Here is a 13,662-nt window from a genome sequence, read left to right on the forward strand (position 1 = left end):
GAAATAAACTGTTTGGAGCAATTGATTTGCATTGAGCAAATCCCTATTGCTGCCAGCTGAAGCCATAATTTGGATCAGATGTCTGGGCAGTTCACAGCAAGGGGATAGATGGAGAATTGTTGAGATTTGCTTTGAAACACATGATGGGGTGCATTTCAATTGTCAAAACTCCCATAAAGTTGAAGCAGGGTAGGTTCCTGCTGGCTCAATGTTCATGAAAAATAGCTTGCTGCAAAGGATTGGAAAAAAAAGAGTGGTGAAATGCAAACCAAGTAATACAGCAAAAGCTTGTACAGGAAGCCCAGTCCTTGAGAGGTATTTTGACACCCAGACTACGAAACTATCTTCAGTGGGATCTGTTGTCCTCATGTTGCTGGCCAGGGCATCTTCAGACCAGCAAGGGTCTTATTTTATAATGGCCCAGAAATGTGCCGTTACTCCCTGAAGCAGCACTGTTCCCATGCTAAAAGAGAGGCACGAATGGTTAGAGACAGTCTGGAGCCTGCAAATGAGAGACATACAGCCTTTGCTGGAATGTGTGCTGACAGCTGAGCACCACTTGATTTCATAATTGTCTGGGATTTTCCAGAGCACCTCGAGGGGTTAGGTACCCGCACCCCACTGGCAACCAGTGGGACAATGGTGCCATGCTTCAAATATCTCCAGTAGCAATGAGTGAAAAGGGGCAAATCTCAAATCTTTTTTTTTTTCCTTCTGACATGGGCAGCCACATCAACATAATCCTCATCAAAGTGGGGTAAAACCACACAAAGCAGAGTTTAAGGCAGCTCAGGTGCTCAGACCAGAGGCTCCCAGTGTCCACTGGCAGTGCAGAAAGCTGTGGTCATCACATTGCCTCACCACTGTTTGTAGCCCCAGGCCTGCACAGCCCTGGTGCTGTGGCGAGCCCACTCATTGAAGGCCTTGCGAAGAGAGAGTTAGAGGGCTTTCCACAGCAGCCAGCACACAGCACTTGAATTTTGTGAGTCATGGCTTCATGCAACAGTCAGGGAGCTGGAAGGCTCCAGTGCCACCTCCCACACAGGTAGCCAGAAGAAAATTCTTCTCAGAACACTGTAAATTCAGAACCAAACAAAAGACATCAAGGCATTCTGTGTTTAAAATCTGCCAGATAGGAATTCTTCCCCAAAGCTTACTTCAGCATCCTACCACACACATCTTAGAAATCACTGCAATTAGGAAATCTCTGAGTGGAGGTGGAAGACCTTCAGCATTTGATTTCTGACTCTTATGATCATGTGAACTTTTCTGCTGCAGTATCCCTTTATGGCAGAACCTTTCTTCCACGATGAAAAACACAATAATTTTTTGCGTTACTGACAGAAATAGAAATGAAAGACATCAAATCTGGATGTGCACTTCTTGGTCCTTACGAAATGAAGACAAAACCTAAAACTTAAATCTCACTAACAAAAAAAAACAAAACAACAACAAAAAAAAACACAGCAGCTGCTAGATTTACGATGATATATTCTGATTAATCTATCTCCAAGAAAGAGAAAATGATCATGGGCCAGTGAGTCCATATTTTGAAATTAGTGAACCAACGATAATTTACCCTTATTTTTTAACAGGTTAACATTCCTTGTATTTTTTTGACTTCTTAAAAGCTCACAACATAAAACTAACAGTCTTAGCCGGTTGAAGGTGTTCACTACAGTACCATATTATAAAATAGGCTGTCATGGTTTTGAGTCATTTTTTGGTAATACGGAATTAATCTTTATTGATGACTTCTCTGTGTCTTTTTAATAGAGGAGTCTGCCTCAGAAATTGTTAAAGAACAAAGCTGAGAAGGTTCTCTTCCCTGCCTGAGGAAAAAAAAAGAAAAGTAAGAAACATACCTATATATCTTCTTCTGGTCATCTTTCATTGTTAGATTCAAAGTAAGTAAAAAAAAAAACAATTTTTTTTATCTAAAAGGACAGGTGAAGAAGAAAGAAGATAAGATAGAATGTTTGAACAGACATGCTAAAATGGAAAGGGAATCAGAAAATGCCACACAGCAGCCGAGCTCAGATAGAGCTATGCAAATAATTGATGAGCAGCTTTTTCTCTTTCAACAAAATGAAGTCTAGGCAAAATAGGAGTTGCTTTTTTTCTCTTTTGAGTGATATATTAGCTTACACTTTGTAGTTTTCAGCTGTTTTAGTATAATACTATTTTTTTCAATTTGTAAATGAAATAATTCTTTTGAAATGCCTAATTGACTTACATTAGCTGCTTCTTTTTTTTTTTAATCTTCATTTGCATCTATTCTGTTGTTGATGAACTGAACCTGAAAAATAGTTTCCATATTGCTCTGAACTGCTTTAAGTGACATGATCTGGCATAATTTCTGATGCCAAGATGTTTCAAAACTTGAATTTGGTTGCATAAATACTGCACCCTTCCATTTTCCACAGCGCACGCTGTTGTCATCAAATGCGGTTATCAGCGCTGTTATGATGAGAAATCTGATTTTATCTGCTCTCATCATGATAGGCTTTTCTGTATGTGGCACTCTGAGAAAAGTGTGTTCTGAGCCACAGCATCAGTGTTTGAAGAGTGACCACAAGTTCTAGAAGAGGAAAAGAAAAATGGAAATGCTGCTTCAAGCAGCATCCTAACATTTGAGAAATTTCTGTTTTGTGTTACCAATGCATATTGTGTTTTAGAAGTTTCTAGAGGCAAATGCTTACTCAGTGGGTGGCATAATCACAGAGAGCTTTTCCTAGCAGAGTACAGGAGAGAAGGAGAGATGTCTGCTCGGTGTCTGCGTCAGCCGGGCAAGAGCATGGAGATGCATTTTCATCTTTAAAAGCAGGCTACAGGAGCAATTAATGTGTGCCAGTGCTTGTTCATGCATCAGTTCACAAAAAGCCTCTAAAACCTTTTATGAAGTTAAGTAGGTTGTTATGGCACATTATCAATTCCAAAGCTGCTGTACATGTGTTGTTAATATGCTATGGTATTTCTAATTGAATATGACCTCCTACGACATTAAAAATTCGGCCAGCCGAACCAAAAGACATCCACATGTTTTGGGACATACGTCTGTGTTTCAGTAAACCTTTTAACCAAGAACATATGCCCAACAAACAAAAACATTTTATTGATTTCGTAAATAGCAAGACAATGTCAACTCTAAGCCAAGAAAACAGTTGCACGGCTTATGTGTGTGATAGAGAATGGTAGGTGTGTGTCAGGGGCGCTGCTGTCCCCCCGTCGTGGAGCCAGGATCAGTGATCCTTGCCTCTCCCTACGGCTCTGTGTGACATTCACTGCACAGGAGCAAGCAGCTAGGGAGGAATGGGCAAGAGGCTGCTCACGTTTCCACCTTCCTTTCATATTCCTTTCCCTGTATAGTCATAGATATTCCCTTGACAGCTTTTCAACCATCCTTCAGGTCTGGTTCTTGTCCCGTTGCGTGTTTCTTGTCTTTCAGTCTTTTAGTCATGTTTGGCATCTCCTGGGAATGATACATGAGATCAACAAGCATTTCTGCAGAGGCCGTGCCCAGGCAGGGGTTACCAGAACAGAGAAACCACATAGTTACATGGCCTAACAATGTTAGCCAATTGCCAGCATAGATAAAATGTTATTTTCCCCTAATTTTTTTTCAGTTTGGGAATTTAATTTCTTTTTGCCATTGCCATTGTGGTGAGCCCCTGAAAATGGAAAGGCTTTTTTCCAGCTAAATCTCCTGGCAAAGCCTCTTGCACCATTGTGTTATGAAATTTAACATTTCTGTGTCAGATGAGTTTTGTTGGAGATGTTCTGATGAAGATGGTTAAATGACATTACCCTCACATTGTCATACAGACCTACTGCAGTTCACTGGCTTTGTCAGAACACCTGGTGCATTTTAGGGGTGGTTTTATTTCCTACCTATGGCTTCCTTGGGAAGAAGCCAATAGAGAGGCCTTTCTCTGTGGAAAGACTCTCAACGTTTGTTATGGTAAAATCTGGTCCTCCATAAGTTCCTACACAAGCTCTTTGATGTGTACCAACAGCGTGGTCATCCCAGAACAATGTGACCAGGCAGGCCAATCTGAGTACAGGGTGAGGCCTTGTGGGATGGCTGAGGCTGAACTAAGTGCAGCAGCACTTGCTCAAGCTTTGATATACATCCATATCACATCTATACATATTTTACTTTCGATTCCTAACAAAATGCTACCGTTCCTTCCACTTATTTTGAGACAAAATAGGGGCAAAATTGGGGGATAAAAGGGCAATCACTAAAAGTCTTTCTACAGGAAAAAAGTAATCCCATACCTGCTAGAGTGTTCCTTTTAGTTTCCTATAAGGTTTCTCATTCCCATTTATGCTCCTGATATGACATACATAAAGAAAATGAATTTGCATAAATAAAACAAAATAAGCGTGGTGAAAAAAGCCCAGCTTACTTCCACAGTTTCGAAAGCTGACATAAGCTGTGCCAATGATAGCCTGCTCAGTGCTGCCAATGCTTCCCTATTTACTTCCTTCTCTATTTTCCCCCTTACCTGCTTAAGGCTGATCAAAACATTTGGCACTTTAGAAGATATCTCTCATATGGGAAACAAAATAAATTTCTTTCTGGCTTTGGGAACACCAAAATATTTTAGTTAAAATACAGTAAATTAAAGCAAAATAATTCAAAAATTAACGCTAAGAAAGATACAAATTTTGAAAAATGAAGTGTAGGAAATATGAATGTATTTTCCCTGACATAAAATGCTCTGGACCATCTTGTTAAAGTGAGAAAAACCTCCAAGTTTTAGATCTGGGAGTTTGCATTTGGTGGTAATTTATCCTGGTGACAATCCCTGCCAAAATACACTGGAATGTGTTCCAAGTGTTAGATGACTTGTGTGTTCTTTAGAAACCCAAAATTTGCCAGCTAATTCTGCAAACACCTGTCTGTAATGAGCATGGCATAGTCCCTGCCAGCAGGCTGAATACACTTGGTCTCCACTAACTGATAGAGCAGACTCCATTCCATGACCAAAAACTAAGCAGGATCTTTCCCACTGTTCTTAGGGGCTTTCCAAACATCACTGGTGTGTGACAGCAGAGCAGCTGCCTCCATCCTTCTTCGGGCAGCAGCAGGCTGACGTGGAAAACAACCTGCTACTTGTAGCACTGGTTCATTAGCTCAGCAACCAAGGCTCCTTCACTTCTTTGGCTCTGTAGGTTCCTAATTGCACCAATGCCATTGCTGCACCTCCATTAGATCAGTTCTCGTTTGCTTCTCAGTACAACCAGAAGCTATCTGCTGGCTACATCTATTAACTAAACTACAGCTGCTGTATGCAGTCAGATATCTGGACGGTGACTTAACAGCCGCTCTGTGTCTGTGTCCATGAGAAGCACAAGTTTATGTCCAGCTCTGTCTTACAGCAAGGAAAAGGCATGGCTCATGCTGAGTCAGTGCAGCAAGCCTGCAAGCCAGTCAACCACTCACTGGTTCACAGTAAGCAGCTGGAAATTCAATGGGACTGATGGGTTTTGTATTAAAAACATAATGAAGAAACATTGCGTGATACTTCAACATTTAACGCAGGAATTCAGAATTCTTATCTATCAGAAATTACATTTTTTCTTCCAAATTGTTCTTCATTATGCACTTGTTTAAATGTGAGTTTAAGGAAATTTAATTTTAGTCAATTGGAATACATATTTCAAATGTTATCACAATAAGACACTTCAAGAGCTTCCATTAAGCTGTAAGTAGACATTTGCTAAGGTTTCAAAGTGCTTGAGTCCCATATATGTAGATATTGCCAATATGTAGAACTTCAAAGTTACTGGACTTGGCATATGGCCTCATGCAAGCAAGATTGCTTCTCTTCTGTCACCAGCATCAAGCAAAATGGCTCTGTTTGTTCTTGTTCTTTATGTAGGTCAGCAGTGCACTTACTGCTGTCCTCTAATTTTGCCCAAATCGTGTTGATCTTATTGTGATTCCCTTAACAAAATGAATTTTGATTTTAGCTTTAGCTAATGATAAAAATACTTCTAACTTGAACAAATGCATGTGGCTCTTCAAAAGAATGTCAAATGCCACTTTTCTGAAAGAGACCTCAGATTCAAATACTCCTGAACAGCAAGTCTCTGTCTTCAAATGTGAGGGATATACAACTTAAAGAAAATGTTGCTATAATGCTCTCAAAGAGGTCATGCCTCCCTCATTTCTACTAGCTCTTGCCAAGTCTCAGTGTACTGTTGAGCTGTATGCTTTTGGACCAGGCTCGTAAGATCAGTGAGGGAGAGTACAGCTGATAGGGAAATGATGACGGAGGAATTCTGCAGATCCCACCACCATGACCCAGTAGAAGGCTTGGGAAGAAGGGCTCTGCTCTGTTCTGCTCAGGAGTTCAAGTAAGCTAAACCTCTGGGAATGATTGTTGGCAAACTCTACTTCACTGGAAGAAATCTTCTTACAGGGGGCAATGTGGCTGTAAAGCCTATATTCCAGAGATGTGGGTGATTTTATCACCCACAAGCTTCCTCTCTGCAGTTGTTTTCCACTCACATGGCTTTCCTACAAGACTTTGAGAATTAATGAAAAGAATCAGGCACTGAAACTTATCCAGGCTCTTCGATAAGTTTGCAGGGGGTATGGGATGTAGCTGAGTTGATAGACTGAGGAAGAAAAGGCTCATGCAAGGGCAAGGACAAGTAAGAACAATGGCAAACTATTCCTAAAAAACATCACCATAAGTAAAATAAAAGAATAATGTTTCAAGTAGCGGTCATAAAATCAGTGTAGCCCATACTGTCTAAGGTCATGCCAGGAATTTGTCAGCCTCACGAACTGCACAGTCAGGAATATTTCAGACAACTTTGCTTCCTTGCTTTGTGTCCAAGGGCAGGGCCACGAAGCACTGCTGGCAATGGCAAGATATTGCAGTGTTGTTGATGTACATTTCCTTCATTTTAGCCCCTTGTCTTTTTCTTTAAGCCCGTTGCACTTAGTACTGTAGTGTCCTGAACACATTCACCTGCTTGTAAACCAGGGAACTGTGACTCTACAGAATGCAATAGCTGCCATTTCCTAAAGTGTGGACTGGAGGAAAAAAGTGACTGAGTAGCTTGTTCAAAACTACCTGTGGAATTTCTGGCAGATTGAGAAGTGAATTCAAATCTACCAAGCGTGGGGTGAAATAATACTGAACCATTCCTTCTTTTGCTAAATTTCTATTGTCTGCTCAAGTATATACTTAGGATCAGAGCATAAGGAAACAATGTGAAAAAACACGTCCTCGGGGTCTCCTCTCAAATGGCACAGATTAAATCCAATACAAAAGGGTAACTAGAATAACTTGAAACCTAAGGAAATGCCATATCCAACCTTGCTGAAGTCAATAGGAATCTTTCCAAGTAATCCCAATGATTTTACAATGAATTCATGAAGGGAAGGAGGAGGCATGTAGCAAATAACGATTAAGAATACATGTGATAGGCTGACTAAAATATGAAAACTACAGACACATACATGGCAAAAAGGCCATAGTATTTGGTTACAGCTTACAGTTCAGAAGACAGTATTTTTGGCTACATGTATGTTACCTGGTATCTCTGTAGTGAGCGCTCCATACCAAGCACTTTCTGGTCTAGTCTGCAAAGGTGTTTAATCATATGTTCAGTATACTGATGCTCTGTCCCCATGTTGCATATCTTTCCTTCCTCACATCTACCCTTTGCAGATGTAGCACCTACTGCTGCCTTGGCAGTCTATGACCAACCCTCCTTGCACCTGTCCTCCAGTTCCAAATGGTGGGCAGTAGATCTTTAGGTGTAGAGATAGCAATCTGTGTTACCTTTTTCAGTTTTAGAACAAAGGTAACACATGGGTTTGTGTGCCTGACAGTTACAGTCAGAATCTGAGTAACAAAAGGCACAACTCAGTGCCATTTTACATGACACTTTTGCAAGGATTTACCTACTGCTTATTAGATTGCCAGAAGTGAAAGTCAGTAGAAATAATCAATGATTCTCCAGCCAGGCTTTTAGAAGTCACAGGACAGAAACATGCGGCATACTGTTACTGGATTAGTTCCAATACTGTAAGTTAGCCAAAATCTAAACAAATTGTGAGGACAACAAAATACACCAAGATTAAATTAGAAATACAAATAAGGAAATCAAGTTCCAATGGATCAAGTAAAACAAGTTTGTTCTTTCCTGGCTTCTACATTTTGCAATCTTAACTGTCATCACTGCCCTATTTAAATCAGTTATTTATATGTGGGTATGTTACTACAAGCTACCATTTGCATGCAACAATCCACCTGATTATTTGATCACATAACATTTCCTAAATAATCTAATACCATATTATCTTTACTGTTGCTGCAGTGATCAATTTTAATTGAACTATTCAATGCAGTATGTGAAAAGTTGAAATTGAGAGGCTGAAGCTATTGTATTTTATCCACCTACTCATATATTGAACTTGATAATTATACTGACCTGAAAAATACCTTCTTGAAATGCAGCCATTCTTAATTTTAGGGATCCAATTTAGGGCCAGTTCCCTTTAATGTTTTCACCAGCAACTTGGATGCAGGGCATGAATGCATACTAAGTTCGTGGATGACATTAAATTGGGAAGAGCTGTTAACTCCCTCAAGGGTAGACAGGCCTTGCAGATAGATTCTGATAAATTGGAGGGCTGGGCAACCACCAACTGCATGAACGAGAGCAGGTGCTGAATTTTGCACCGTAAATGGGGCAAGCCTGAATGTATATACGGAATGGAAGAGTCACTAGTGTGCCTTGGCAACCAAAAGGGACAGCTGTATCCTGGGGTGCACCAGGCACAGTCAGCCAAGGTAAGGGAATGTCTCGCTCTGCTCTGCAGTGGTGAGGTCTCACCTCAAGCACTGCGTGCAGGTTTGAGTGACACAATGTAAGAAGGACATAAAACTATTAGAGAATGTCCAAGGAAGGGCAACAAAAAGGGTGACGGTTCCTCTGTTGGACTCTCTCCATATGTCCATGTCTCTCTTGCTCTGGGCTGCTCAGACCAAGGCACCACTGAAAAAAGCCTGGTTCTGTCCTTTTTGTACCCTCCACTTAGGAATTTCTATACACTGATAAGAATCCTTCCAAGTCTTCTCTTCTCCCTGCTGAATAGTTCCAGATTTTTCCTCCTTTCTCCACAGGAGAGATGCTTCAGCCCTCTCATCATTTTCATGACTTTTCTCTGGACTCCCTCCAGTATATCCATGTCTTTCTTGTACTGGGCAGCTCAGATCTAGACAAAGCAATCCCAGTTTGGACACAGCAATACTGAGAGAAAAGGAAGAATCCCCTCCTTTGACCAACTAGGAAGATTCTTGATGCAGCCCAGGATATCATTAGTCATCTCTGACACAGACACAATTTTGAGCTGGCTTACCATAAAGTATTGACTGACAAAACCCTAATAGTACTATGTTATCGCAACTCTGAGGGTTCAAGATACTACAGAATACAAATAGATGATCATGGAGTTATATCCATGACAACAGTCTTGAACATCAAATTGAATTGCCCCAAGAAGCCCAGTGCCTTTCTGTGAATAAAGGCTTGAACTACTTTGGCTTATTCCAGACTACATATAGTTTTCTAGCATCTGAGGACAGCTGTGGCTCAAACTTGACTTGCAGGTTCTCTTAGTTATGGAGAGCCATCAGGAGACAGTTTGGGTACTGGAATGGCTCAGAGAAACCAAAAAGGGACTGCAGTCTTCCTGCAGAGTCAATAGTCATAATGAAACAACATTACCAGCTAGGAAGATGGGTTCTTGGTGAGAAAACTTTCCATGCCTCCAAGTTACACAGAACAATTGCTAGATGTTTAGCAAGCCACAAACCTAAAATATTCATCAAAACTCCTGCTTCTGAACTCATTGACCACTGTAAGAGCTTAGAAATCAAAACCTCTCCAATTTTTATAGTTGAAAACAGACCCTACACAGACAACTGAGGCTTAAATATATAACTTCAGAACCTTTGTACTTTGGGTAGACAATACAACCAACTCTTTATTAGGACAATACCCTGCTCTGTTCAAGACCTGTTCTTCCCTGGACTCTCCACTTCCATGGATAAGAAACTCAGAAGCATCAGCTGAAAGTAGTGGTATGCTCCATGCAGGACCCTGATTTTAACAGAACTGGGTCTAGAACAAGCAGGGAAGGCATCTGCCCTGAAAGCCAGCATGGCCTGAGTTTCCACAGGGTGCTCTGCTGGCTTGGGCCACCCACGAGTCATGTGCTGGAATGGCACCAACAACAATCTGGAGGCAACCCCCGCTGTGGAGCTGCAGGCAGGAAAACACAGCAGCGTAGAGGCTGATCTACCTCACTTACTGCATGACCAGTACATGCAGCACCAGTAGGGGAAAAAAATAACAAGAATTTTAACAATGCATTTGGCATTGTTAATACCCATCTTAAGCTTTATGCCAACTTTAACCATACAGACTGACGTTTTCCATGTTTGGTGTCTGCTCAAGCTTCTTGGAAAATGTCAGCCAACGATTCAACTGTTTCTAAAAGAAAATAACTAACCACGTTAGAAAAGAAGTGACTTTTTTTTTTTTTTTTTAACTGCTTTAGCACCGCCAAGCTCCGAAGCACTCGCATGACATTTGATAGAAGGTGGCCTTCGCATCTGGGACATGCCAAGTGAGAAGTCTTCAAATTACTTGGTTGATGAAGATCAGGAGATGCATGTTTGAGTTTATAGCTGATTTCCCAGGGGAAACTGTCTGCAATGATAATGACCCAGCCTCTGGTGAGCAGAAAGACTGCGCGTTCTCTGTTGTGTGGAGTTGGTGCTCACAACAGATACTAGGTGAGAAAGATTCACTTGTGCTCCTCAAGCTCCCCCTGCTTTTCATTCTGTGATTTTCTGATCCGACTTCAATGAGCAAGACAGTTAACTTGAGGGTGTTCCCTAATCTCCTCGTAAAATTAATTAGCTAAAACATTGTAATGCTAATGAACTGAAATAGATTGGGCCTTGAGAGTATAAAGGTACTTTCCCTCTCTGCTGAAAGAACTGTGTTCTTAGAGATTAGAGTACAAAAAAACAGCCAACATAGTAAGAATGTTACCCGATAAAGTAAGAGCAGTTAAAGTAGAGAACTGGTGGTCTGGATCTGGTTCTGTGGCTGATTTATATAAATACCACTCACGAGAAATGGAAATAAAAAGAAAACCAGTCTTAAAACATTATGTCTCTCCCATTTTGTAGCCGTTTTGATTTATCCCAGTAGTGATGCAAACATCATATTAAAAACATTTTGCAGCAAAACTGTGTGCACTAGATTCAAGTTAGTCCTGTAGGAAACTCGTTCCTCCTTGTTCACATATGTCGAGGCAATCTGTCTTCCTGAAGACCTACCTTTACTATATTTTCACCCAAACTCTGTTTCTTTAAATGAGTATTTCTATGCATTTTCTTAATGCTAAGTAAGCATATGTAATGAAGAGTATTGAGACCACAGAGTGAAGATTTGCTAATGGAGCTCTCGTTGCAAGTTACAAGCACTGACTCTTCCACGTATGAGAACACAAAAATGGATACTGATTTCTTTCTACCAGGATTTGGTGATAATTTTATAGTTTTCTGAGATTCTCACACTGTCTTCAGCATCAGGAATACAAGAGCAGTGGTTAATTTATTAAAATTCACAAGCCAAGTTAATGCATGCTTCTGCAGTTCTAATTGCTTTTATATGCCTGCCTGCACAACTCACAGAACAGTGCTTTAGAAATGTACTTTTATTAGCCATACTTAGTTTAGTTCCTACTCTTTCACCACACCATGACTAAAGGAAAATGAAGATTTTTTCTTTCTTTCATATTTCTAATTTCACCCACCAGTTCAAGTCTGAAATGCAAAGTAACAGCAATCCAAGTTCTTGCATCAAAATATGACAATTCCTGTCACACAGTAAAAGTCTACTTGTGACTCAGAGGGAAAAGTCTGCATCAGCTTATGAACTCTGTGTTCTTTCAGCATTAAAAATGATATGGGGATAGCACAATAGAAAGGACCAGAAGTAAATAAAGTTTCTTATTCAGCAGGGGATACATAGGATGTAAAGCAAATTGCTACAGCAGCTGATGGGTCCCAATATTTTTCAACTCCAGTCCAGCTGAATTCCAGTCAGTACCAGAAAGAGATTTGTTCAAAATCGCATTGGTGCATACATAAATTCCAGAGATGTAGGGAGCCACCTTGGGCAGCTGTTTATATTGTTGCATACTCTTCTGCCCTCATTCACAACTTAATCCATCAGTCCTTCCTACAGGTTATGTGTGTGCAACTGCCAGGCTGTGCACCTAGTATTACTCTACTCCCAAGCACCAGGTCCTCTTGGGAAAAGTGATAGATCATCTTTTACTTCCACTGTGCTCTCCTGGTTTACAAGAGTTCTCAGGTAGGAAGCTTCTCTGGGTGCAGAAAGACAATCAAACAGAACTGTACTGTTCTTATCCAGAGCTACCAGAGCAGGGACACACGTGATGCTCTCAGAAGGCACAGCCATGTCAGAAAGAAGGCTTGTGCTTTGGGAACATTACACCCCAACAAGTCTGTGATTCTGCAGCGGGCCATAATGGCTCTTGAAGACCTCCTGAATTCAGGGAGGAGACTGATAGTAGTACAGAACCACCCTGATTTCCACTTGTGATTTTCTTCCTAAAAGCCTCTTAAATCAACAGACCTCTAGGTTTATAAGCAACACAGTTTTTCTTCTCAGATGATCCCTACTCCTAAATTTCTACCTCTGACATACCTCATTTTATATGTCCTACAATTCAATTCTTCAGAAGAGTTGGGCTTTTCCCTTCAATTTAAAAAATATATATATATAAGCCAAGAGTTCTGAAGTCTTATCAGATAAACAACAGGGCTAAGAATGTACATTTTCCCATGTTTTTTCAAAAAATATTTCCAATGAAACTTTTACTGCCAAGACATAGAAAGCATTCTGAATATCAGTAATTTACTAGAAGAAAAGTCTGAACTGTATGAGCTACCTTTTGTAACGTGATAGTGTTGGCTTAAGATCATTTCAGGGCAGATTCTTCACCACCTGGCACTCCATTGGACTGGTGAAACCAGCATCTGTATAGGCACCTGTAGAAAAAATAAACTTCATATTAAAATTCAGTTTTAATGATGCTATACAGCACGCACTCTTTCAGCAGTGTACCTTGCCTTCTCAGAACCCACTGATCTATACTCAGAATGCTTCTGCAAAACTGCTTTCACTTTCTCATCATAATCCCTGATGCGGAACTTAGTCAAGGAGGAATTGCTGAGGAAGTTCTGTCCGGCAGTTGAATAGGATGGATACTCATTCAATTTATTTCAAACAATGAATATAAACACTCTGGTCCTTCACGTAGGGGAACATATGTCCACAGGAAGGCTTTAGATCTCTGACAAGAAATAGGTTTTTCTAGATTATGATACATTTGATGTTTCATTCTACCTTAGGATGAAATGAATCTTTTCTATGTGATTGGAGAAGGTTTCTATCTAACTAGCTCACTTTTTAAACATCAGGTGAATTCCCACCCCAATGTCTACCAACATAAATGAGAATCAGGCTCACCCAGCTTGGATGCATCCAACCAAGATCAGAGGACTGCCTGAAGCCACCAGC

General features: G+C 40.6%; 1 long non-coding RNA gene across 1 annotated transcript in view; it reads right to left on the minus strand.

Annotated features, from left to right (window-relative positions):
• The window catches only part of LOC146544933 (uncharacterized), a 40,272-nt gene that overhangs the window by 23,934 nt on the left and 2,676 nt on the right, over positions 1–13,662 (minus strand). The window contains exon 2 of the long non-coding RNA XR_014882120.1: positions 13,031–13,130. This is a non-coding gene — a long non-coding RNA (uncharacterized LOC146544933). The remainder of the gene's footprint in view (positions 1–13,030; positions 13,131–13,662) is intronic.

This window comes from Meleagris gallopavo, chromosome 2 (genome assembly GCF_905368555.1).
Source record: "Meleagris gallopavo chromosome 2, MGAL_WU_HG_1.1, whole genome shotgun sequence".
NCBI lineage: Eukaryota > Metazoa > Chordata > Aves > Galliformes > Phasianidae > Meleagris > Meleagris gallopavo.